A 27,300-nucleotide genomic window follows, 5' to 3' on the forward strand; every position below is an offset into this window, starting at 1 on the left:
TGATAAAGGAAAGACCAAGTGGAAAAGTGGTGATTCTTACTAAGGAAGAAGTAATTCTTATTCTAGAGGTAGTTTTCATGGTAATTGTTTCAGATGTGGTAAAGGACATAGATCTTTTGAGTGTAGATCCTCCAAAAATGGGTAAGCTAACAGAAATGTTTTGGTTCAAGGAGACATTGAGGGATGAACCTAAGGCAAGAGAAAATTTGATGGTGAGAAGAGCCTTATGTAATAAGAGAAGTGATGAGGGACTTGTCCTAAGGAGAAGTCTTTTCAAGACCAAATGTAAGATGGCTAGAAAATATTGCAAGGCGATCTTTGACAATAGAAGTTCTACAAATTTAGCATCAAAAGAGTTGGTTAAAAATTTTTAGTTGCGGAGGCTAAAGCATCCTAAACCCTATCATGTTTCATGGATCAAAGATAACCATAAGATATGGGTAAGTGAGCAATGTATTGTGAAGTCAAAGATTGGACATTATTTTCATGAAGTTCTATATGATATTATGCCTATGGATTGTTGTCATATTTTTCTAGGTAAACCTTGGCAATATGATAGATATGTTTTACATGATGGATAATTGAATCAATATACTCTTTGGGTGAATGGGAGAAAGAAAATATTTTTGCCTTTGATTGAAAGTCTGGATGAGGTTAATTGTACTACTATGAGAATTTCCATGGTTAATGGAAAGAAATTTGAAAAAGAAATGAAGAAGAATCAAAACTATTTTTATATAATTCCTAGGAAGCCAAGTTGTACCAGTAGCAACCGAGTAACAAAAAATAGTGGTGACCGAGTAATAGCTAGTGATGGTCAAGCAAAAGAAATTGGTAGAAGCCAAGCACCAATAGAAATTGAAAATTTCCTGAATGAATATAAAGAAATCATTGTAGAAGATATTCTTGATGGTTTACTACTAGTAAGATGTATAACTCATGGTATGGACCTAATTCCTAGAGCTAGTTATCCAAATAAAGCACCATATATATTGACACCTATAGAGAATGAAGAACTTAATAGACAAGTGCATGAGTTGTTGCATAAAGGTTTGATCAAAGAAAGTTTGAGTCCATGTGTTATACCTATTGTATTAGCACCTACGAAGAATGGATAATGGATGATGTGTACTAATTCCAAAGCTATTAACAAGATTACAATGAAATATAGGTTTCCTATGTCGAGGATGGATGACATAATGGATTATTTTAGTGGAGAAAAGTATTTTACCAAGATTGATTTAAAGAGTGGTTATCATCATATTAGAATCAGAGAAGGTGATGACACCATATATATTGACACCTACATAGAATGAAGAACTTAATAGACAAGTGCATGAGTTGTTGCAAAAAGTTTTGATTAGAGAAAGTTTGAGTCCATATATATTGACACCTACAGAGAATGAAGAACTTAATAGAAAAGTGCATGAGTTGTTGCGAAAAGGTTTGATCAAAGAAATTTTGAGTCCATATGTTGTAGCTATTGTGTTAGTTCCTAAGAAGAATGGACAATGGATAATGTGTATTGATTCCAAAGCTATTAACAAGATTACAATGAAATATAGGATTCCTATGTCGAGGATGGATGACATAATGGATTGTTTTAGTGGAGAAAAGTATTTTACCAAGATTGATTTAAAGAGTGGTTATAATTAGAATAAAGCACCATATATATTGACACCTAAAGAGAATGAAGAACTCAATAGACAAGTGCATGAGTTGTTGTAGAAAGGTTTGATCAGAGAAAGTTTGAGTCCATGTGTTGTACCTATTGTATTAGCACCTAAGAAGAATGAATAATGGATAATGTGTATTGATTCCAAAGCTATTAACAAGATTACAATGAAATGTAGGTTTCCTATGTCAAGGATAGATGAATAATGGATTTTTTTAGTGGAGAAAAGTATTTTACCAAGATTGATTTAAAGAGTGGTTATCATCAGATTAGAATCAAAGAAGTTGATGAATAGAAGACTGCTTTCAAGATAAAGGATGGTTTGTATGAATGGTTGGTAATGCCTTTTGGTTTGACTAATACACCTAGTATTTTGATGAGGTTGATGAATGAGGTTCTCAAGAGATTTTTGGATAAGTTTGTGATTGTTTATTTGGATGATATTATGATATTTAGTAAGACTAAGGAAGAACATCTTGAGGATGTTAGACAAGGATTGCAAAGATTGAAAGAGAAGAAGTTGATGATTAACTTAAAAAGTGTTCTTTTATGCAAGAGGAGATTGTGTATTTGGGATTTGTGATTTCAACTTATGGTTTGAGAATGGATCCTGAGAAGGTTAAAGCAATTTTGGAATGGTGTACACCTAAGAATGTGGGTGAGGTAAGATCATTTCATGGTTTGGCTAGTTTTTATAGGAATGTTATTAAAAAAATTAGTTATGTCTGTAATGGTATGACTAAGATAATGAGAGGAGACAAAAAGGATTTCACATGGACACATGGAGCTGATAACAATTTTGAGACTTTGAAACAAAAGTTTGTTGAGTTACTTGTATTGGCTTTGCTTGATTTCAATAAGGTATTTCAAGTTGAATGTGATGCAAGTGGTAGTGCAATAGGAGTTGTATTGAGCCTAGAAGGTAAACCCATTTTTTTCTTTGGTGAGAAGTTGAATAATGCTAGAAGGAATTATTTTGTGTATGATCAAGAATTTTATGCAATTTTTCAAGCCTTGAAGAAGTGGAGACATTATTTGATTCCTAAGGAGTTTGCAATTTATATTGATCATAAAGATTTATAGTACTTGGGAAGTCAACATAAGTTGAACCAGAGACATATGAAGTGGGTTGAGTACTTGTAGAGTTTCACATTTGTGACTAAGAATAAGAGTGGAGTTAGTAACCGATTTGTTGATGTATTGAGTAGAAGACATTCTTTGTTTAATGAGATGAAGGTTGAAGTTCTTGGTTTTGATGAAATGAAGGAGTTGTATGATATTGACCCTAATTTTTTTGAGGCATGGAGAGAGTGAAAAGCACCAAATCTATTAGATCACATGAGTAAATATGATTAATATGTCATTCAAGAAGGTATGTTGTTTAAAGAAATTTAGTTGTGCATACCTAGAAGTGATATGAGAGCTAAACTAATTAAGGAAATGAATAGTGCTTGATTGGCTAGACATTTTGGAATTGATAAGACATTGAGTTTTTTGAAGGATAAGTATTATTGGCCATAGATATTGTATAAGGATGTTCATAAATTTGTAAAAAGTTGTGGAGTTTATCAAGTTACAAAAGGAGTAAGTCAGAATATTGGTTTGTATACACCTATTTTGTTCCTAAGAAACCTTGGAGTGACATCAATATGGATTTTTTTTTCTTGGATTACCTAAGACAGTAAAGGGGTATGATTCTATATTTATTTCTATGGATAGATTTTATAAAATGGCTCATTTCATACCACATAAGAAGACATCATATGTTGAGCATATTGCTGAGATTTTCTTCAAAGATATTGATAGATTGCATGGATTACCAAGAAGTATTATTTCTGACAAAGAGTGTAAGTTTGTTGGTTACTTTTAGAAGACTTTGTGGAAGAATATGGGTACTGAGTTGAAGTTTAGTTCTACATTCCATCCACAGATAGATGGAATGATAGAGGTTGTGAATGGAAGCTTGGGTAATTTTTTGAGATGTTTAGTTGGAGATAAACCAAATAATTGGGAGTTGGTATTGACACAAGCTGAGTTTTCATATAATAATTCTATGAATAGGAGTATAGAAAAAACACTTTTTCAGATTTTTAGTGGAATGTAGCCTAGAGGAATATTTGAATTGAGAGATGTTGCTAGTGAAGAAAAGAGAAGTGTTGCAGAGGTTGAATTTTCTAATTTTATGGATTCTTTGTATAAGGAACTGATGTTGAGGTTGGAACAAAGTAATCAGAAATGTAAGGAGAATGCTAATAAGTCTAGAAGACATCATGATTTTGAAGTTGGTGATGAGGTGATAGTTTATTTGAAGAAAGGTAGATTTCCTAGTGGAACATATAGTAAGTTGAAGATGAAGAAGTTTGGACCTTGTAATATCTTGAGGAAGTTTGATAGTGTTAATGCTTATGAAGTTGAATTATCTGATGACATGGATATATCTTCTATATTAAATGTTGTTGATTTGTATAGGTATCACGAGTCAGATGATGAAGTTGTTGTATCAGATGATTATTCTAAGAAATAGATTGAAGAGGTTGAATAGGTTTTGAATCAGAGAGTTGGTAAAAGTACAAGAGGAAAAGATTAGTATGAGTATTTGGTGAAGTGGAAGAATAGACTAATTGAAGATGCTACAAGGATTTGTCAATCTGAGTTGGATTCAGCTTAGGTTATGACACTTGCATGATTCAAGATAATTATTTCTTCAACCTTGGTTGTCTAATGCAAGAGAATCCTTGGTTGCCTTGCTATCCTACATGTTTCTCTTGTTTCATTGTTTCTACTAAGTTCTTTGTTGTTATTGATCTCATAGTTGGTGTCGAGTTCTTAGTTTTTGTCAAGTGTTTGTTAGTGTTGAGTGCATATTGGTGTTGAGTTCTTATTGTTGTCAAGTGTCTATTGGTGCTAAGTTTGTGCATGTGTTGAGCATTGTCAAGTGATAGTATTTTTCTTGGTCCTTCTTTGGTCAAGCTATATGTGTCTAATTCTAGTTTGGGCTAACCTTGCAAGTTAATTTCATAATTTGTGTTAAATATTTGTTGAGAGTTGGCTTGTGGATTGGTTATGCATTTAATGTAAGGGTTTTATTTAGTTGGTAATTTGTAATAGGTTGACTTGTGCTCATTCAAGTATTTAAGGGGGTCTTGGGTAGATTATTTAGGGATCATGAAGAGATTTTGAGAAGGAAGAGTCAATAGGAGTTGAAATGAAAAGATCATCATTGAAGTTTGAATTGTAATGTTGGTCATAACCTAAAAGGCCTTATAACAAGGAATTTATGTTGATGATTTGATGAATCAATGAAAAAAATTTGTCTTCTATCTCCTTTGGTTGTTGTCCTTTGTGTTGTGTTTCTGTTGTTCTTACTCTCATAGGTGGCTTTGGTAGTTGGGTGTGCCTATGGCCCTAGTTTCCATCATCCTCCCTGTGTCACCAACCTTGCATACTAAGTTCTAGGTGCTTGCTTTAGACCATATAGAGCTTTCTTCAATCTACATACCATATCCTTGTCTTCTGTCAAGAAAAATTCCTTCATGATGCTCAATATAAACTTCTTCTTCAAGTTCTCTATTCAGAAAGGCTGATTTGACATCCATCCGATACACTTTGAACTTTTTATTTGTTGTATAAGCTAAAAACATTCTCATTGATTCCATTCTAGCTATAGGGGCATATGTTTCCTCATAATCTATCCCTTCTTGTTGTGAATAACCTTTACATACTAGTCTAGCTTTGTTTCTTACAAATTCAACTTGTTCATTCATCTTGTTTTTGAATACCCATTTAGTTCTTATAACATTCTTGTCTTTAGGCCTAGGAACTAATTCCCATGTTTCATTCTTCATAATCTGATCTAGTTCTTCCTTCATTGCTTGAATCCAATGATCATCTTTACATGCCTCATCTGCACTCTTAGTTTCAACTTGATAAATCAAACATAATTCTGCATTTACTCTATTTTGTGTCATCACTCATTTTTCTTTGCTTCCAATTATCTACTTGATAGGGTGATTCTTTATCAGGTTCCTATTTGAAATAGGTGTTTCTTATTCATCTCTTATCTCTTCTCTTGGTTCATATCTTTGTTCTCCTCTTTGCTCAATAATTTGCACATCATTTTTCATATCATTGTTAGTCTCAAAGAAAACTTCTACATTCTATCTAAAAATTCCAATATTTTCTTCTTCTTCACCATAAATTTAGTCCATCATCTTTTCCTTAATTCCAAACTTTTCATAAACTTTTACATTTGCATACTCAACTATTGTCTTTTTTCTATGGTTAAAACATCTATAAGATTTTCTTTTTAATGAATAACCAAGAAACATACCTTCATCACTTCTTGGATCAAACTTGCCAACATCATCATCTCTCTTTATATAACACTTTCTTCCAAAGATTCTAAAATATTTTACTTAAGGTGTATGCTTAACCATAATTCATAAGGAGTCTTATTCATACCTTTTATGATCTATACTCTATTCATGGTGTACACTATTGTATTGACTACTTCTCTCCATGATGTTTTGGATACATCATTCTCAAACATCATTTCTCTTTCTACCTCTGATACTGATATGTTTCTTCTTTCTACTATCTTATTTTGATCAAGGGTCTTAGGTGATGATAACTATCTCTTAATTTCATGCTCTTTACAAAACATGTTAAATTCTCTAGAAGTAAATTCTCCTCCTCTATCTGATCTCAAACATTTAATCTTAACACTCAATTCATTCTCAACTCTATTCTTAAATATCTTGAAATGCTCAAATGCTTTAAATTTATCTTTAAGAAATGCTACCCACATCATTCTACTGAAATCATCAAAAAAAATCATAAAATGCCTTTCTCCATAGAATCCTCTTGTCCTGGTAGGGTCACTTAAATTTGTATGAACAATCTCCAATTTCTCTATAGTAGTGAATTTTTTGCTAGGAAATGATACCTTCTTCTTTTTAGCCATGATACATTCTTTGCAAACAACATTAGTAGGCTTCATTATCTTAGGAAAATATCTAACTATAAATGTGCTATTAACCTTCACTATGTTGTAAAATTTTATATGACAAAACCTTCCATGTCATAACCAACTATTATCCACTTTTGCAACCAAACATGTCATCTCAGTAGGATTCAATTGAAATACATTACCTTTGTATCTTGTATCTATTCTAATCATCTTACCATCTTTATCTTCAATAATGAAAGTCTTTTTTATGAATTGCAATCGGTAACCTTTATCCACCAACTGTCCAACACTCAATAAGTTATGCTTTAAACCATCAACAAAGTAAACATCATAAGTGTAGTAATAGATCCTATCCTTGTAATGTGATAGGCCACTTTGTTACCAACTCTAACAATACCTCCATCACGATTCCTAAATTTAAAAAACTTGTTCATACCACTAGTCATGTGATGTGAACATCCATTGTCTATTATCCAATAAGATTTATTTTCTACCTGTGAAACTAGAGCCTTCTCTTCTCTAATTTCCATCTCAAGATCATCTTCTTTTATGGCTACAAGTCCTAGCTCATCATCACTTTCACTCTGAACTCTTTCCTCAGATTCCTCATTTTCATTTGCATACAAACAATTTCTAGGTCTTGTAGGCTTAAAATTTCATTTATAATTTTTTTCTCTTTTAGGATCATTTGATGCATAATTAGTAAATTCATTACAAGTCTACCATTTAAAGATTCTCTTACCATCTAGTTCTCTTCTTACAAGTAGGATTATACCTTCTTCAATCTTTATATCTTCTTCAATCTTTCTATCTTCTTTAAATCTAGTTCTGCTACTATAAAAGTCTCCATGAATGCTTACACTTCTAGATAAGCATTGAAAAACACTTAAGACACTAAAACTTGTCTCCACTCTTGTCAATTCTCTAGACTTTCTCAAACTATCCTATGATGCTTCCATTCTTCCAAGAAAAGTTTCCCTAGTGAACTTCTCAGTACAGGGTATTAATAATTCAATCATTTGAGCTACTTGTTTGAATGGTAGTGTCAAAGTTTTCAAGATCTTCCATGCAACCTCATCGTCTTCCTTGGATCTACCATATGACTTGATTCCTACAACAATCTTAGATATCCTACCAACATAACTTCTTACAAATTCATCTTCCATCATTTTAGCATCTTGAAACAAGCATATCCAATTCTGTAATCTTATCCTTTTTGTATGTGTATCCCCTTTAAAAAATATATTCTAAAGTTTTCCAAATCTTATGAGATGTTACAAGTAACTTTACCAGACTATATTCATTCTCTGGAAGAGCTGATAGTAAGGATTCTCTAGCTCACATATTGCACATGAATAGATCTCTTTTTTCTTCACTGCATTCCTCAAGCTTTTCTTATTTCACAATATCCTCATCACTCTTTTTAAAAAGCCAATAACTTAGACCCATACATAGTAGATGAGTCTTCATGTTTTCTTTCCAATTATCATAGTTAACCCCATTAAACTTAGAACTATATTTTCTTAAGTGACTCACCATTGATCTCCCAAAGCTATTAAGCTTTCCCTTCAAGGACCTAATGCTTTGATACCAATTGTTAGAAGATATAGTCCACCAATATAACTAAGAGGGGGGGTGAATCAGTTATCCAACTATTAAAGAAATTATCAACCTTATTAAACCTTAACCATATGAGCAATATAATAAGCAACCATAACAAGATACTCATACACAATAACACCAGATATGTTAACTAGGGAAACACTTGATTAGAGGGAAAACCCTAGTGGGGATGGTACCCACAAGATGATGTACTAATATTAATATTACTTGTTAAAGGATGTATCTTGGAGTCTATGAAAAGATTTAGTACATATAAATCCCTATTAGGAAGCTTGGAATCCCTATTAGGAGATTCCAACACTATTAGGAGTTGTAGAAGGCAAATGGACCCACTATCCAAGTAGCTTTAGGGGTGAGATTGGTGAACCTACTATCCTAATGATATCTATATTATTCCTTGTGGAATAATAGAATTGAACTGTACTTTATTTCCTCTTCCTCTATCCTATCAACTAGACTTTTGTTCCTTCTTATCTCGATACTAGAATTGAACTATACTTGCATTTACCAAATACTCTACTCCTTATTCACATACTTTGTACTTAATTCACAAAACAATCGCACTTAAAATCAAGGAAAATGATTTCCTTTATACCAAGTCCACAAAATAATTCCTTGAGTCGGCCTTGAGGCTTTCCCAATTAATTATAATAGAACCATATTAGGATAAATAAATATTTCTTAATCACATAATACTGTTGGCTCACGATCTTAATAGCTTCTCACACTTGTGACTTGAGGACTTGTGTACTCATTAACATCATCCTTAGACTATACTCTATCACTTTACTTCATGTACCCTGATTATATCTCTGTTAGGAGATATAATCCAATCATTAGAAACTACTTCTCAGGTACTTTTTCTCTACACTACTCTCTATAACTCACATTTATCTTATGTATTTCTTTGAATTATGTTACACACACTTAACCTCATCATCAAGACACAGTGTGGCACATATCCTTAACCACACATCATGTGAACATCAAAACATTATCTGTATGATCATGATTTCTATCTTCTACATCTTCTAGTCTTTACAGAAACCATACTATATTGTGATCAATGACAAGCACAATCATGAATGAAACATGTCAATTATGCCATATGCTAACCAATGCTTAGGATACTCCCCCAAAGGAATACCATTATCATTCATGTTAACACTTAGTCAAAGGGAAAATTGTGGCAGGGATGGTACCCACAAATCTATTACTACTGCAGTAAGAGGTTGCATTGTTAGGGCTACAATGTTTGTCACTTTTGATGACTTACTCAGTTAGGAGTATACAACAAGATTTGTATAGATCTACATTTTACAAGGATTTTACAACACTCTTCAAGTGTTTCCCCAGTTAAAATATTGCATATAAGATTGTTAAGTCTACCCTTATGAAGGATTTACAAAACTACTATAGTGATTAAATAATATAGAAGCAATTATCTTTACAATAGCAACTTGCTTTTCTAATTAGATCCCTTTTATACTATCTAATTATCACCTTCTTGAGATAGATCTACAATTCATTCCAAATCTGTCTCTATCTCTGATCTCTAATCGATATATCTTCTTTAATCATGTACTCAACAGCAACAAAACTTTTCTATTTCCTTAACAAGAATACTGCTCCAACAAAACTCTAACCAAAAACAACTTTAAAATTCTTTTGTATTGCTCCTTTTCTATTTTTCTTTTTTCTTATCACAACTTGACCTAATTAGGGTTTTAGAACTTTATAGAATTATTCTCTGATTGTGACCAACAGTTCTAGAATCATCTACCCTTGACATATTTATTTTCATTGGTCATTTCAATCTTGTAATCATGCATAATGAATTCATGTTATTCATTATAATCTTTTAAAATCTTTATCTCTATTCATGTAAGCCTTTTTCCTTTCTAAGTAGAATCATGCTATAATAGAATATATTCCAATTCAAACTCTGATGTTGTCTCTGTATCACTTGACAAAATATTGTGTTCTTACATACAGATACATGGTAAACATTTTCTCAACATCCTCCATGTATCTTGGTAAAATTTTTGCTTGGTTAGCTCTGACTTCTCTTCATCTCGGTATAAGTAGAATTTCTCAATGAATAATTGAGATCAGGTATGCTCAACAATATTCACTTAAATCCTTCTTCAGACAATGTGTAATATAGGGTCTTGGTTGAAATGCAAAATTTTAAAACTAATAGGAAATATGATTCTTTGCAGAAATAACATTCTCTCACTTTGACATTAGGGTCAAAAACATTATGTACATAGATAACTTGACTTTGATACAATTCTCCCCCTATACATATGCTTCCTCTTAGTATAACTTATTTTTTCAAAATATTTTTCCAAATTGTTTTTGTTTGCAGTATACATCTAGTATCTCCTTATAACTCCAAAATACATACAAATAATATATATATATATATATATATATATATATATATATATATATATATATGTATGTATGTATGTATGTATGTATGTATGTATGTATGTATGTATTTCCCCCTTTTTTGATAGCTATGTCAAATGAAATCTTAACATAGAAAAATAATTACTTCGGGGATAATCCAAAATGTTCCAAGAAATCCTTTTGGTTCTTCAATATTATCTCCAAAGTATTTTCCCAATTAGACCTTATCATCTCTAAACTCTTCTTTTCAATCTTAATCTTGGTCACAAGATCAATCATATGATTAGTAATTGAAAGACTTAGGGTGACTATATATAAGAACTTGTGCATCTCTAATGTGAGTTTGCATAACCTCTAGATGAGGTAGTAACAAAGCTTAAATTTTATTTATTTTTGTTCTCAAATTTCTCTCCTCTTGCAGAAACTCATGTTGAAGTCCTTGTTCTTCCTCTTTAGCTTCTTCCCTTTGCTGGTGCTTGGTGAAATAGTTTGTGGCAATAGAACTTGAATTTAAAATTTTGGCAATGTAAATTTATTTTTTTTTGTGATACTTCTTCTTGTTCGACTTGTTCCACATTAGATATTTGTGGAGAAAATGGTACAAGTTGCATGCTTTGTGTTGTATCATTTTCTCTATTATTCTTGTCCTCAACACTTAGTATCTCTTACACTTTGACGTTAGGTAATCTTAAAGTTGAAGTTTGTAAAAATATAGGATCATGAGAAAAACTTGATAAACTACTTAGGAAAGTGAATCCTCTAGTATTAAGTTCTTGTGCAAGTATCAATTAGCCTTGCCTAGTCATTCCCTCATTTAGAGGTAAGTGGTCTAGTCCTAGATGACCTATAGAAAAAATCTTTGCATTGTGCTACATGGAGTCTCCTCCAATTTGAGCATGTTCAGTTTATATTTTCTCATTTCCAAGTATTAACTTATGTATTTCTCCCTTGAGCATGTTGTTCTTGTTGCTCGGTATGTATACTCTTTTACTATCCCTTGGTACTCATTGTGGTGTCTTCTATCATATATAAAAAACTGACTAGTGTATCATTTAAATCTTGTTCCTTTGGCTTCATATTTTATCTAATTTATTGAATGATTGGCTGAAATCCATTGGCTCTATATTTGCTATTATATCTTCAACTTTCTTTGGTGGCACCGTTGACACTATATCTGTCAGATCTTAAATTGTCACACTATCCTTCTTCCCAATTATATCACTCACCATGCCATGTACTAAATCTACAATAGCCTATGGAGTGATTTTGATATAATCATCTTCTTCTTTCTCAAGTTCATAATATTGCTTAGTTTGTGTGTCATGAACATCAATTGTTTCATTAGGATCCTTTATGTTATAAACTTGTCTCCATATCATTTCATAATCTTCATCAACTAATTACAAATTCCCTGATAGAACATGAATAGGTCCATGTTTTTTAACAAATCTATTCTTGTGTTTCTTTAGAGCCTCGATAATATCTTCCAAACCAATTTTGGTCATAATGTTTTCCAATACTCTTCTTCTCATCTCTTTCTTGGTTCTTAATGCATATTGCCATTGATTGTGAATCCTTTGATAAAGTTCATCAGGAATTTGGTCTCCTATTTCTAGTGGTGCATATTTGAATTGTGTCATCATGAAAATCAAAGCATCTTCTATTTTTTTCTTGTCTTCATCACTCATTATTTCATATTTATAATATTTGAAAGTTCCTAGGCCACTACTCTCATTTAGGGCATGAACAATTTTATCTATAGTTTTGGGTCTTTTATAAGTAGTAGCTTAGGTATGACTTACCTCATCAAATTTAGTTTTTGCACTGTCATCTACATCATCATCTTTTACTATGAGCCTTCTTTTGGTAGATGTCTTATCATGTTTGCTAGATGACATAATAAATTTCTTTCTTTTCTAATCTATCTTTACCTATGGTGTTGTGGGTTTTGCAATCTTCAGAATACCCTTCTTCAATGTAGGAGTGGCCTCATGTGTTTCTTGGGTCCTCGATCTTGTAGCCTTAGGGATTGTAGGGGTAGTTGTTGGTCTTTTCTTTCTTTTTCCTAACTTTGGCTTGACAATAACTATTTCTTTTCCCTTCCCCTCTTTGCCTACTTCATCTTATGCTTTTCCCTTAGTGATCATTAAGGTTTTATTAGTTTCATCACCACCAAATGTGATCTCTAGTGTACTCAACATTTTCCTTGATTTCTTCTCAATCTTGGTAAAAACAATATTAGTCTTTATCTTTTCTTTGGCCTCTTCATAAGTACTTAATCTTGGAGAATCCTTAATCATGGGCTCATTCAATAAATCTTCAATGAGCCTTTGTATCATGATCTATATTTACTTCCTAGTCCATTGGTTCTAATCATGTAACTCTTGGTAAAATAACTTTAACAAGTGTATTATTAGTATCAACAAAAAGACATACATCATAATGATACTTATCAACTAGTGTAGAGGGTATCCTGAATATTTGGTTCATTCTTATCTTGAAAATTTCAAAATATTCCTCCATAACACTTTCAAAGTTATTTCCTATCTAAATATAGTGGTTGGGGTATCTAATTTCCATTTGACTTGATCAATTGGTGGGAAATAGTTTTGCATATAAAAGAAAATACATATCAAAAGTGAGCCAAACTTGCATGTATTTGATCTTCCAACTTGGATTTTCTTTATATTATTTTCCATTTGCTTGAGTTGTAGCTTGGCAATATCATATTTATGACCTTTCTTCACAATTTTATAACCAATCTCAACAACCATGCACTAAACATTGTTCAATCTTCTAGATTAGAATATCTTGTATGCTAGCACATTCACACCAAATTTAATCTCCAAATCATTAATGGTATCTGCCTTTAAACCTCTTTCATCCCATTGTACCTTTGTATTTTCCTTGATTTTATTCTTGAGAGTCATCTAAATGGACTTTTCCTATGATATGGTATATGGTAACCATGTGAATAACATCCTTAGTAATATTGACAGGTGGATCTAACCACATGTGCATATCATGCACTCTGCTCAAAATTTCCCTAATCTAGTTCGCCTTGAGCTCCTTCAAGAAATATAGGGCATGAATGAGACTTGTTGCCTCCAAATGTTCAAACTCGTCTTTTAACATCACCATCAACACACATTTGACCATACACCTCACGTAGTTCATGATCTTTAAATTCTCCAATTTTACAATGATAAAATGAAAGAATATCATTAGCAAGTAAAATCCTAGGTGAAATTGCAAATAGGGAAGCCACCTTGTCTATTTGTATTGTGATTTTTGGGTAATTACACTAGGTTCACCTTTTCTTTGGTTTGTCATTTTGCACTAGTGGAGATTGAAGCCATTTTTGTTGATATGGTTTTGGAAAATACTTGACTGGTAGCTCAGTTTTCTTCCAACTCACTTTGCTAATGAATTCACTCATAAAATCTAGCTTCAAAATCTTTTTCAATTGATTCTTTTCTCAAGTTGATTGTCTTTTCTCTTAATTCTTTGAAATGTAGGGTAAATAATAAAAGTTAAAAACTCAATATATATGCCATAATATTACCTTTTTTGACCATTATGGCACATTAAATGCATCATACTCCACGTCCTCACTTCTTTAATAAACTCAATTACCATTAGTTTCTTGGTTACTTCACACTTCCATCACTGCTCGGTTAACACTATAAACTTAACTCATTCTTGGGTAAACCATCACTATACCTTCAATATTACTAGCTCAGTTGACTCTATTGGCACATAGTAACTATCATACTCAGTAAAGCCAATTGATTGCAATATTTCTAGACTTTATATATTATCCTTGTGCATCAAATATTATGCAAATTTGAACTTTCTTCCATTTCACTCTAGGTGTTGGTGTAGAATAAATCTTTAGTTATGGAGTTCCTTTCCTTCTCTTAAGGATTAGTTGGAGTTGGTGGTCACACCTAGTCCATTGATTGCACTTTATGTCTCATTTTCTTCTGAGTTATTTCTCCATATCTTATTCATTTGATCACAACTATCATCCACACTTATCTTTCCTTTTCCTTTTGGATCTCCTTCATTGGGTGCTGACAATTAGTTTCTACAGTTCTTACTTAGATGAATGACCTTGTGAAAATGGTAACATGCCATGCCATAATTTCTCCAGTTATCAGATCTTCCTCCAAAGTGTAATATCATGTAATTTGCAATAATATGACCACTTCCCATATGCAATACATGAATGCCACATTTTATAATCTCAATTGATTTTGTTACCCTTCTTTCTTGGTTTCTAGTTGGTTTTCATCAATGATTTGCATTCCTGTAACTTATGTCCAAACTTATTGCAAGTATAGCAATAACTATTAAATACATACTTCTTAGGTAACTAAATGAGCTTGGATCTACATTCAAATTCTTGATGTCCATATTATTACAATGATAACAATAACCATTAAACTTGGGAGTAGCATTGCTCTTACGATTTTTTATTCTGCATACATTTGTTGTGTGTCTAGGATTTCCACAATGATAGCATGTCAGTTTCTTTGAATTTTGTCTAGTGTATACATTTCTTTTCTTTTCTTTCTTTGATGATTCACTTTGTTTAGTTATAGAGTGATTGGTATAGCCTAAGCCATATGTGTATCTTGGTTGCCTCTACCCTCTGAGTTGTTCATCCAATAATTTGATAGTTTATTATGATCTCTTCGTTCTCTCAATCAATTCTTTCTCAAACTTTTGTTCACTCTTCAATATTTCATTTTCAGTCCTTAACTTAATAATTTCTTCCATCTTCCTACCAATTTCACAATTTGCACTGAGTACTTGGTTTTTTATGTCAGTAGCTATGTTTCAATCTTGGCATCTCTTCATATTTGGCATCCACTCTTGTAATAATTTGGCTCTTGTCTTCTTCCATGATTTGTTTGTCATCCTCATTTTTTCTCTTTTGTTCCATTACTTTACACATTCTTGTAGACTCCATTTCTTGTTCCCTTTTTAGTGACTTGACTAGCTTGGCAAGACTATGGTTTTTCTCTAGTATATCAGCTATGGAAGCATTAGATTCATCAAACATGTTTCCATCATATTGTTCTTCTATGACTTTCTCTTGGTAGGTTGTCTCATTGGTTTGTTGGGAAATGTATCTTCTCTTATTCAAGGACTACTTCAAGATCTTCTATAGTTTATTGAATTGATTCATGGCCATCCTTAGCTCTAGTATTTGATTCTCTATATTCCTATCTAGCATATACTTCTCTATAATCCTTATCTTTTACTCTTGGGAAATGAAACCTTCAATCAAGAGAATTCTCCTCTAATACCAATTGTTAGAGTGGGGTTTTCATTGTACCAAAAGGTTGATTGTCAATGCCCAATGCAACAACTCAACTTATAGTACATAGGAGGCAATTAATCCCTTGTCATGAATCCCAAAGGGAGCGCTGAACATTTTGCCAACATGGTGTTGATTGTTGAAATATTTGTGAATGACATTATATTTGGAGGAAATGACATGTTACGTAAGACATTTTTTGATCAAGTGAATAAGGAATTTGAGATGTCTATGTTTGGTGAGATCAAAGATTTTATTGGTCTACAAGTTTATTAAACAAAGAATGGTATATATGTAACTCAAACTAAGTATGTAAAGGAAATCTTGAAGATATATGGAATGGGTGAGTCTAGACCAGTCGGTACACCTATGATGATTGGAGTGAAAATCAAAGGAGGATACTATTGCAAAGGTAAATGAAACATAATATAAATCAATGATTGGTAAATTACAGTATGCTATGCACATTAGACCAAATATTGCACATGTTGTCGGTATTGTTGCAAGGCTTATATCTAATCCCAAGGAAATACACATGATTTTTGTGAAGAGGATATTCGGACATCTTAAAGGAATTGAAGATTTTGGCATATGGTATAAATAAGATAATGACTTTAATATTAAAATCTAGACTAATGTTGATTGCACTGGTAATGTTGATAATAGAAAAAAACACAAGTGGTGGAGCTTTCTTTTTATGAGAAAGATTGATAGCATGGTTAAGCAAGAAATAGAGTTGTATTTCACAATCTACTATTGAAGTTGAGTATGTTGTTGCAACTAATTACTCAAATATTCTTTAGGTTAAGCAATTGTTGGAAGGTATGCAAGAAGAGATAACTGAACCTATTACTATTTATTATGATAATGACAGTAAAATAAATATCTCAAAGAATCAGGTGGTGCATGCAAAGACAGGGCATATATCAATCAAGTATTACTACTCGAGGGAGAAAATACAACACAAACAAGTTAGGCTTGAATATGTGAAGTCTAAAGAGAAAATTGTAGAGATATTTACTAAGGCATTTCCTAAGGATTATTTTGAGTATCTAAGAGGTAAACTAGGGGTCCTGCCCCTATCCAAAATTCACTAGGTGAAGATGCATGTTGCATCAATTCATAGATAAATAGAAATATTTTTGTGGAGTTTATGCAGGAGTTCACACTTTAGGAACACTTCTGAAGTTGTGAAAATAACTATGGTGAAAAGATACAAGGATAACTACAAGTTTTTATAAGTTTCACATTGGAACTTATAGTTACCTTTGGCATTGATGTCAAAAGGGGAGTGAAGGAATAAGATGACTAAGAAGGAGAAGTGTGTTGAAGGAGGAGAATTTGGCAAAGAGATAAATGAATATGTGAGAATCACTAAGGAAAGGTGAAGATGAAGTCAGAATAAATAATGATGCTACTAAACATAAAGGGAGATCATATCCTAAGGGGGAGAAATGTTGTAGATTGTTGTTGCTAAAGATACAGTCTAAGTACACCTGATGATGAAATCTATTGAAGAGAACCTATTGATGAATTCAAAAAGTTGAAAAGTTGTATTGTTATCAATGCATACATTTGATTTTCTTATGTAATTTTTTGTAATGTAAAATCATATGTTATATGTTGTCATCAATTCAAAGGGGGAGATTGTTAGCCCCAACTGATGGTGCAAATGAGATTGCTATATGAATGTATGTAAAAGATTCATATCAGTTGTTATATTGTCATTGATGTCAAGCCTTAGTCGATTAGACATTATGCTAATTTAGTAGAGTTCCATATCTTTTGATTGATGAAGAGGATTTGAAGAAAGTATGTTGATGACAAAGTATTGATAAGTATGGTATTCAATGGGCACTTTAATGAATTGGACAATGGTAATGTAATATTAGTTTGATTTTCTTACAATCTTTTAATATTGTAATTTATTGAGCTATACAAGTTACACTAAGTGACATAATTAAAGAAAGAAGACAGTGTTCACCAAGTGACTATTGTTGCCACTAAGTAGTTGGCAAAGAAGATATGATGATAGAGAATCAAGAAGGATAAGAATGGGAAAAAAGTAGTATGAAAGTTCTATTTTTAAGTGGCTAAATGCAATGAGCCTGAGATCAACGATTGTGTCTAAGTGATAAAATCTAGAAGAATATGGAAGTAGAGATATTACTATTTATGAACATGTTAGAATAAGTTTTGGTTGTTGATGGAGTTGTTGGTTGAATGTTAAATGGATGTGAACTGTTGAAGGAGAAGAAGCTAAAGAAAGCAAGCTTAACTGAGCAAACAAGAGAGAAGATTGAAGAAGAGTTAAGTGCAAAGTGAAAGTGAGAAGAAGTGAATTAGCTAGAATGAGACCAGAGAAGGAAGACATAGTAGAACAAAGATCTAAACAAGAAAGCTAGTACTAAACCTAACAGATCATTTGTATTGTTACTTTCTAATCATTGTAGCAAAAAAATATCTTAACCGAGTGGACCTAACAAGTCTGTGAAATCCTATATGGTAACATCAATTAGTGATGTTTGTAAGTCCTTTACAGAAGGTCACTCTTTAGACAGGATCAATGAGCAATAAGGTCTAGATGATCTTTTAGTGTAAATCCTCTAACAAGGTCACATTAACAATGTGTATGTAAACCTTTAACAAGGTTGTCTCCTAGCATACCTCACTTTAGAAGAGTGAAAAGAATTGGGCTTCCAATCCCAGGTAGTTTTTCCCTTTATAGGGTTTCCACTTTAAAAATCATGGTGTCAATTGTGTGAATGTTGCATTGCAAGTTGATTTTCATGATATTTATTTTTTACTTTCAACTCTATAACAACTAGGAAACTGTTATTTTATAATTCTAATATTCGGTAATAACAAAGATAGTGAGTTTATAGTAATTGATATTAAGATTTAATTGTGAAGTTGAATGGGATCACTGAGTGAATGTTTTTGCAGTCTATGAAGTTTTATTGGTATTAAAGTATTTGAAGGGAGTGTAGGATAAGTGGACATAACTAATTCACCCTCCAAGTTATCTAATAATATGTTAGCCACACCCTTCTTGCATGTATGCCTTATGTTTGTGGTCGGGTTACTATCTCCATAAGCACATCGGATTGGGCCTATGGGTTCCATATAGTTGTGAGGCATTGCCAACTATACCACTATCGGAGACTAGTAAACAAGGATTGGCTTCCTCCAGTTACGATTTAGAGCTTGTAAGCTCACCTTTTTTTATTGCTTAGATATTGATGGTTTTCATGTATATTTTATGTTTTGGGTATTATTGTTGATTTAGCCTCACTTATTTATGCTTTACATTTATGCTCTAATATGCAATCAAGTGACTATTGCCTCAATATGCATGTATTCAGTACTTCCTGATATGGAGCTTGATGTATTTTAGTCATGCATTGGTGTCAAATTATTTTAGGCTTCTTTCCTTATACTTTCAAAGTTAGAGTAACTTATTATTGTTTTTCCATGGTGACTATTATTAGCAACCTTACTGGTCTGAGACCTTTGGTTGAGAACTTAAGGAAAAAAGATGTTTTGATGAATTGTTATGTGAAACTATTGTCTATGTAGATTGGCATCTACACCTAAGGTCTATCATCTATGACCTCACTATGATGGGTCTTTTTTGGACCTCACCAATTTCCCTTTTGGTGTCTACAAAGATTGGTGTATGCATAGACAAATTGCCATCTTTGCCTAGCTTGAGTTGTGCTACAAGTTTAGGTGGTGGGAGATGATCTTGACCTTTTTGGTTTGGTTCCTAGGGTGCTTACGAATGTCTATGTATACCCTCAACTGGCTAAATTCAATACCAAGACCATATATAAAATATATCATTCAAGTATCCATATACTTAATATATGTATTATGTATGTATGTATGCATGCATGGATGTATGTGTATGTATGTATGTATGTATGTATTTATGTATGTATGTATCTATGCATATATGTTTGTATAAATGTATATATATGTAGATATATATGTATACATATATGTGTGTGTGTGTGTGTGTGTGTGTGTGTGTATGTGTGTGTGTGTATTCGAGATTTTTGAGAATGGTTTCAACTTTTTAGGAGTTAAGATAAAGATTCTAGATTTTGAAGTTTTTAAAGATTTTTTTGACTTAGCCCAATTTAGAAATCAACATTTGTCATTCAACATGGTTTCCAATGGGCGAATGATCATAACCTTAAGCCCTTGGTTTGTGCTTGATCATTTGAGGGTCATTACTTTTTGTATTGTTGATGCTACGATTCATCAGTAATGAGCTTCTATGATTAACCATATATTAAAAAAAAATTGGACTTAAAAAGAACTTATTTCTTGTGATGGATAGATCAATATCTCCCTCTTGGGGTCCATGGATGTTATATTGATCTCCTTGAGTAATCTTGTCAATGTGTGTTCTTCATTTTGAGGATATGATTTAGTACTTGGGAATCTTTGGAAGTATTAGAAAGACCTCTAATTATGTAGGTGAACATGTGAGTTAATCCATGCTCTGTGCTTTCTGATCTTGTTTAGATGTTTAATTAATGCACTTTGTTACTCCATCTTGTAGCAAGATAACTTCGGATTAAGAAAAAAAAATTCAGTTCATAATTTATCCTTGTATTCCAAGGATTCTCGGGTGGGGCATTACATATTTTCTAAATATTGAAGATGATCTACAAACTAAAATCAAATCCATTCTGGGTAGGCTAGTAGGGTGCAAAGGAAAACTTCTTAGTACTATAGGGAAGCTCCATGTTCTTACTACCTCTCTGCAATGTATTCATGTCTATTTAATCTCTTTATTTAAGTTTTTTGGTGTAATGGCTGAAAAACTAAAATTAATCTAAAGGACCTTTCTTAGGATGGGTATAGAAGAAAAAAAGAGATTAGCTATTCTAAATGTTATAAAAATTTCTACTACAGAAATAATATAGAGAACATAAACACACAACAAAGAATTTTTGTTGGTAAAATTATAGTAGGAAGAAACCATAGGAAAATATCTTTTATAGTTACAACAATCTTCAAAATGTTACTCAAATCATGACTTTAAGTTGCACATAACAACCAAGTTGCAAATTTCTAAGTGAAAAAAAATAAATTCAGTAAGCATGACTTGTACAACTACATGTTTAACACATGTAAAATTTACTTATTTTGGTAATTCTCCAAGCGAAAGTAAGTTGCCTAATAAAAACCTTTTATGTATAATAAGTCCGAAAAAACTTGCACCTTTGGTGTGGTCAACTTATGGTGAGCACCTTAACTAGATGATTCTTCATGATAACTCAACCACAACTAGTGGTTCTCCATGATGACTCCACATTCCAACAGTAAATTGGGATAATTTTTGCAAATCTAGGAGTTAGGGAGGGTTGGGAATTAGGAAACTAACCCTTCTCAATTAGGCTCTTATAGCCAAAATGGTGTGGAAATCAGCTCTAAACAATACTGACTAGTGTAATTTCATGAGTACCTAGTACCTCAATTCTCAAAATTTCTACAAAACTCTCTTTAGCCCTAGTTTTTCTAGTGGTTTAAAAATATGTAACAATATCTTTGTGTGTAGAAGTCTCTGTGAGGCCTCACCCGATTTGTCATAGTACCAATGGGATAATTGCATTACGGTGATTTTAATCCTATGTATTTATACACTTTTGAGACCTTAGGGTTATGTCATTTAGATATCTGCATTTTGATGATCTGCAATTACCTCTGCATATTATGACCTAATTGATGCATTTAATGATTCTATTCATGTTTTAAGCTATTGACATTTCTTTAACAGAAATTGAATGGTAGAAATGCTTTTAATGTAAGAATGTAATGTTTAAAGTGGAAATTAGAGTAAAAAGATAAATTTTGTTATGCATTGAGACCTAACCCGCATACCTAGGGATTCAATAGTTGTAGATTCAACATCTTGTTGCAATGATAAAAATAGACTATGAAGCTATCCAAAATATTAAATTGACCATGTTATGATAAGTAAAGTGTGATGTTATAGTATTTTGAGCATTTTAAATGGAAATTATTAGAAAAAGTAATTTAATTAAAAAGAATGAAGTATGGAACTCAGATGTCGAATGTGATATGTAAGTTTTGATATTTTAATATTTTGAAGGTTATATTTGAAATGATTAAGAAAGGGAAAGTTAATTTGAGATGATGAAATATATGCAAGTCTAATGTTGAATGAGATAGTGATTATTTCACTTATGTACTTATTAATTACATGATTTCTTTGGACTACTGATGCTTGAGTTTAGTGTGCAGGAATTTGACCATGGGTTTAAAGGGGAATTAAGGCTCAAACTACTACAAACATGACATAGCCAAGGTTGAATCAGTGGAAAAGATTCAAACCTCATTGTAATGTGTTTTATTTTGTATATGTGAATTTATATGTCTGTAATAGCTTAGTTCATGCATTATTGGAGTTAAGTCACTTTTAATGTAATGTGTTGTTTTGTGTGTGTCATTTGACACTTATGTTGTCCATGTAGAGATGCCATGTCATTCAAGGTTTAACAAGAAGTAACCTAACCTAAACCTAACCCCAATGTTGTACCCAAGTTAACCTCACATAGGAAAAAATGCCATGAGGAGTCTCAATCAAAGGAAATTCGAATTTGGACTTGGCTAGGGTTTTTTAAGGGTCATTAGGTGGTCTCTAAGTGTCTTTTAGGTGAAAATAAGTTACCCATATGATAGTACATCATGTCAGGGACCTATTTTTGATCATGTGAGTGCCTAGATAGCCTAGGGAGCCCCTTTACCCATGCATTCTTCCATCAATTCGAATTTGGAGTTGTCATATCCATGTTCCCACTTAGTCAAAAATAGAAAAGTTGGAGGAGACAAGTTTGTAAGAAGTAGTGGCTTAGTGTTTTTGCTAAAATAAGTTAGTGAGAAGGCTTTATTAGAGGGTCTTGGCCAAACTAGTGGGGTGTCTACCCACTCTCTAATTTTAGAGACTGTTAGGTTTTGGAGGGAGATTAAGGGAGCTATACTACAACTATCCTCACCATAGCTTGGACCAAGGTTGGTGTCTCAAAACTTGTTTCTTTCTCATTTCTTGCTTTTAGTATGGTTAAACAAATCTGCAAGTGTGAGAGTTCATTAATAGAGTATGCATTTGCATTATAAATCTTGTGATATGGATTTTTGGGTATTCTGTGAAAGTGTGGTGTTCTTGTTGCATTATGAGCATTGATTATGTATTGTGACAATGTGAGAATGTGTGATGTTCTTGTAAATTTCTTGGTTCACCTTCTTGGTTTTGTTTTTGTTGGAATGGAAAGTGAATGTGTTTTGTGCTTTTGGAGATCCTTTCTTGGTTTTGTTTTTTTGTTCATCATTTGTTTTGTTGTTGTTCTTGTTTGAATGTGAGTGTTGATTGTGATTATGGGTGTGAAGGCTTCACTCACCCTTGGGAGGGCAGAGAAGCCTTGGGTGAAGGGCATAAGTTGGGCTTGACATTGCAGGTGAGAAAGAAATTTTTGTTTTTACCTCATGATGAGGTTGTTATTATGGAGCATGGGCTCCTTCATGGCCATGAATCTTGTTGTTTGGGAGGTACAAGGAGGTTTGGTGGATGAGGAGAAGATGGTTGTTTTGAAGGCGTTGAGAGGCAATGTAGTGGTAATATGTTGTTTATGTTGTGGTGGCCTTGAGAGGCAAAATGTATTGGCAATATGATATTTATGAATTTCTCCTCCTTGAAAAGCCCACCTTCACCCAACGTTTTATGATTCCAATGGTGAATCATTGTGCAAGCCATGGGAGGGTGTTGATTGTGTTTTGTGTTGTGTCTTCATGCAAAATTTTGTGATGTATGTCTGAAACCCGATTTGAGCCTTGTTCCCCTAGTGCGGGGGTGGTCTCTTTGGAGGCCTATGGTTGGGTGGAAAGCACCCATGGTCCTTGTTGTTTTCCTTGTGATGCATTTGCAAATTTGTGCCCAAGGGAGCAATGGAAATGGCTTGACCATCTTGCAGATTGATGTTTGGATGAGAAAACTTGACATTGTGCCCCCCATTCATGAAGAAGGATTCACTAGCTTGTTCATGTTCTCAATGATCATGATGATCAGTGTTCATGTCTTTCAATGATCATGTTTCATATGATTTCGTAAGGTCTCATGTTGTCTCTTTGTGATGAAAGGAGATTGTATCATTGCTATCTAATGTATATGTAGAGAAAATAATTGAAAATGTTGTATATGTATCTTACTTGTTAAGAAATGATCAGTTGAAGCTTCATGAGTTATGGAAGAGCTAGTAGGAGATATTATTTTGGCATCAAATATTGTATTTGTAAAAGTATAGTTTCCTGTTCTCTTGTTTTGTGTATTGAGCTATAAAAGAAAATCAAAAAGAAAAAAGAAAAAAAATTCTATGAAATATGCCATCTTAAATGTGTTACGATTTTGAGTCACTTTTGATGTAAAATAACATCTTCAATTTAATGTATGAAAGGAGTCATAGTTTTATTGAGAAGTTGTATATCATGATTTTATTGAGAAGTAGTATATCATTGTTCTTATAAGAAATGTTCATCGTAAGATTGGATGTATTAGGAAGAAGATACGTATGAGATCTTTCTTCTCATTCTAATATAACCGGTAGACATATGTCATGAATGTATGTGGATAGAAATTAAGTGTATAGTTGGTGAATTCAAAATCATAATTGTTGCTTGAAATATCATATGCATTCAATAAGATAGAAGAAAATAGTTATGTTGAGCAACTCTTGTATATGAATGATTATTATTTCTTTTGGTTTTCAAGTTCAAACCAAATCTTATTAGAAAACACCATTCTTTAACTAAAATGATCACTAAGATTTATGGCAGGATAAAATAAAGTGCTTAGGAAAGGAAACTCATAGTCCAAATTTAAGAGAAAACCTTGCTGTAGGAGCCCTTTTTTTTCCTCTCTGGAAAATATATGAGAGGAGAAGATAATGTGTGTCTAAAAATACAGACTAATAAAATAATAAAGAATATACCTTGATACCCTAATGGAAGCCTATATAGTATAGAGGTCATATAATAGGATACAAATTAAAAAGGTCTCCTAAACACCCCAAGGGTCACGTGATCCCATGGAAGTAGCATATATGATTCAAAACTTGTAAGAAGAAAATAATAGTAATAATAATAAACTAGCTAAATTTACTCCTACACCTAGCAACTAATGCAAAAAAAGCCTAAATCTTGGGGAACATCCCAAGGTCGATCACCTTGGGAGCTCCCCATACCACCCTCCTCCTCATACGTAGGAGACAAATAGTACAGAAAAGCTGACATTAGACAGCTTTGGTGATATGATTAAAAAAGGGGTTTTTTTTTTTTTTTAAAGAAAGAATACAGTCAACATCAAATCATACTAACAAGCACATGAACCAAGATAATCCTAGGTGCCAGTATTTTGGACAATGTGAAAAAGTTCAGATGGTTTAAAAACTTTCCCCCACACGCCTAGAAATATCACATGCGTGGAAGAAATGGAGGCCTAGGGAAGTATTGGTAAGAGTGCATGCAGAGTTGGAAGCTAGGAAGGAGTTCCTTGGGGAATGTTTAAAAACTTCAAAACTTATGTGTCAGACCTGGTAACTAAGTCGACTTTTTCAAGGAGATTTGTATGTGCACGTGAGCCTATGTATGGGTGCTAGCAATTTTTTTTAAAAAAGAAGAGGTTATGTTTCTTGGTTAGTTTTGACATAATATTCTATTTGGTGTGGGGTAAAGTTACTTAAGATGTTTAAGGGAAAGGGGTTAGGATATTAAGGAGTAATGATGATGTATATTAATATTTATTGATGAGTTAGTCAACAAATTTAAGAGTGTAGATGTTTGCACCTATATAAATGACTAAAAGAATTTAAATGTAGTGAAGTTATTTAGGATATATATATGTATTGGAATTATTATAATTATGATATTATCTCCTACTTATCTATATATTGGAATCTAAATATGGTGAAGTTTTATTAAGGATTATTGTATTGGGTTTAGAGGATAGGTAGGAGATATGCTGGATAGTTAAGGACGATTATGTGATAGTTAGTGGTTGGAACTTATGTGAAAGGGGTAAGTATTAATATATATTTATAGATTATTAATTGTCACAAACACCTAAATATGCATTAAGTTGTAAATAATGCACTTAGAATTTATATTGGATGATGTAATAAGATTTGTTATGAATAAGGTGGGAAAAAAAAGCTATTAAGATTATTTAGGATGTTTTTATTATATGTATATATATAGTAATGATGTTGGGTTAAGTATAGGAATGCTATTAAAACTAGCTTTAAAGACAGTAGGAGCAAATGGCTTCTAATTTAAAATAGAATGAATAATAAAAAGGGTAGTTAGTATTAATTGGTCAATAAGATGTTTTAGGCTAGTTAGTTTGAATATTTGGTATTGTTATATTGAATGTTAAGGTATTCCTTAGGAAGCAAGAAAGAAAAAAAAGAGAAAAAAAAATTGTTGTGTTATTTTTGACAGTAAATTTGGGCATGACAGTCTCGTCGAATCTAGTCTAAAATGGTTGGTTGGTAATGAGAGGAAAATCTAATTCTTAGAGGATATGTAGATTGGGCACATTCATTTGGCTTCCTACTAGAACTTTAGAGATATGTATGATTTTTCTATGAGATTTTTCAATATCTATGTTTTTCATTATATATATTAGTCGAAATTCCATAGATATTTTCCAATGATGCTAGAACCAACCTAATTTATTTCATAAGGATACTAATTACAAGGAATGAAAAAGGTTAAAATTCCATTATTTCTAAGGGGGGAATTTTTAATCTAGAGGAAATATTTTAAGGAGAACTCATTTGTGAAATCATCTTACAATTTGATGATGATAGACTGTAACTCCTCAAAGTTCTAGAGAAAGATTTGAAGTTTATATTTGATTCCCAAAACTTATTTTGGTGGACAACCATGCAAAAAAGAATTCTAACTCAATATAGTTTGATTAAAGGGGGATTCCAAACACCTAACAGGTGTGTTCTCTTTAAGCAAAATGAGGAGATTATTCCTCATATCCTTCTTTACTACCATTTGTTTAGGAATTTTGGCATGAGGTGATGATGAGACTCAAAAAACATCGTTTAGCAATTGTACCATTCAATAGTTTGTTTTAAATGGAGAGGACCTAATTTCATCTGTATAGTTAAACAACTCTAGAGGTAGATTCCTTCTCTCCCTCCCACCGTATTGGATTGAGCATGTAGAAACAAAGGAATAACAGAG

This window comes from Cupressus sempervirens, chromosome 4 (genome assembly GCF_028749045.1).
Source record: "Cupressus sempervirens isolate cs-2001-9-10 chromosome 4, ASM2874904v1, whole genome shotgun sequence".
NCBI classification, from domain to species: domain Eukaryota; kingdom Viridiplantae; phylum Streptophyta; class Pinopsida; order Cupressales; family Cupressaceae; genus Cupressus; species Cupressus sempervirens.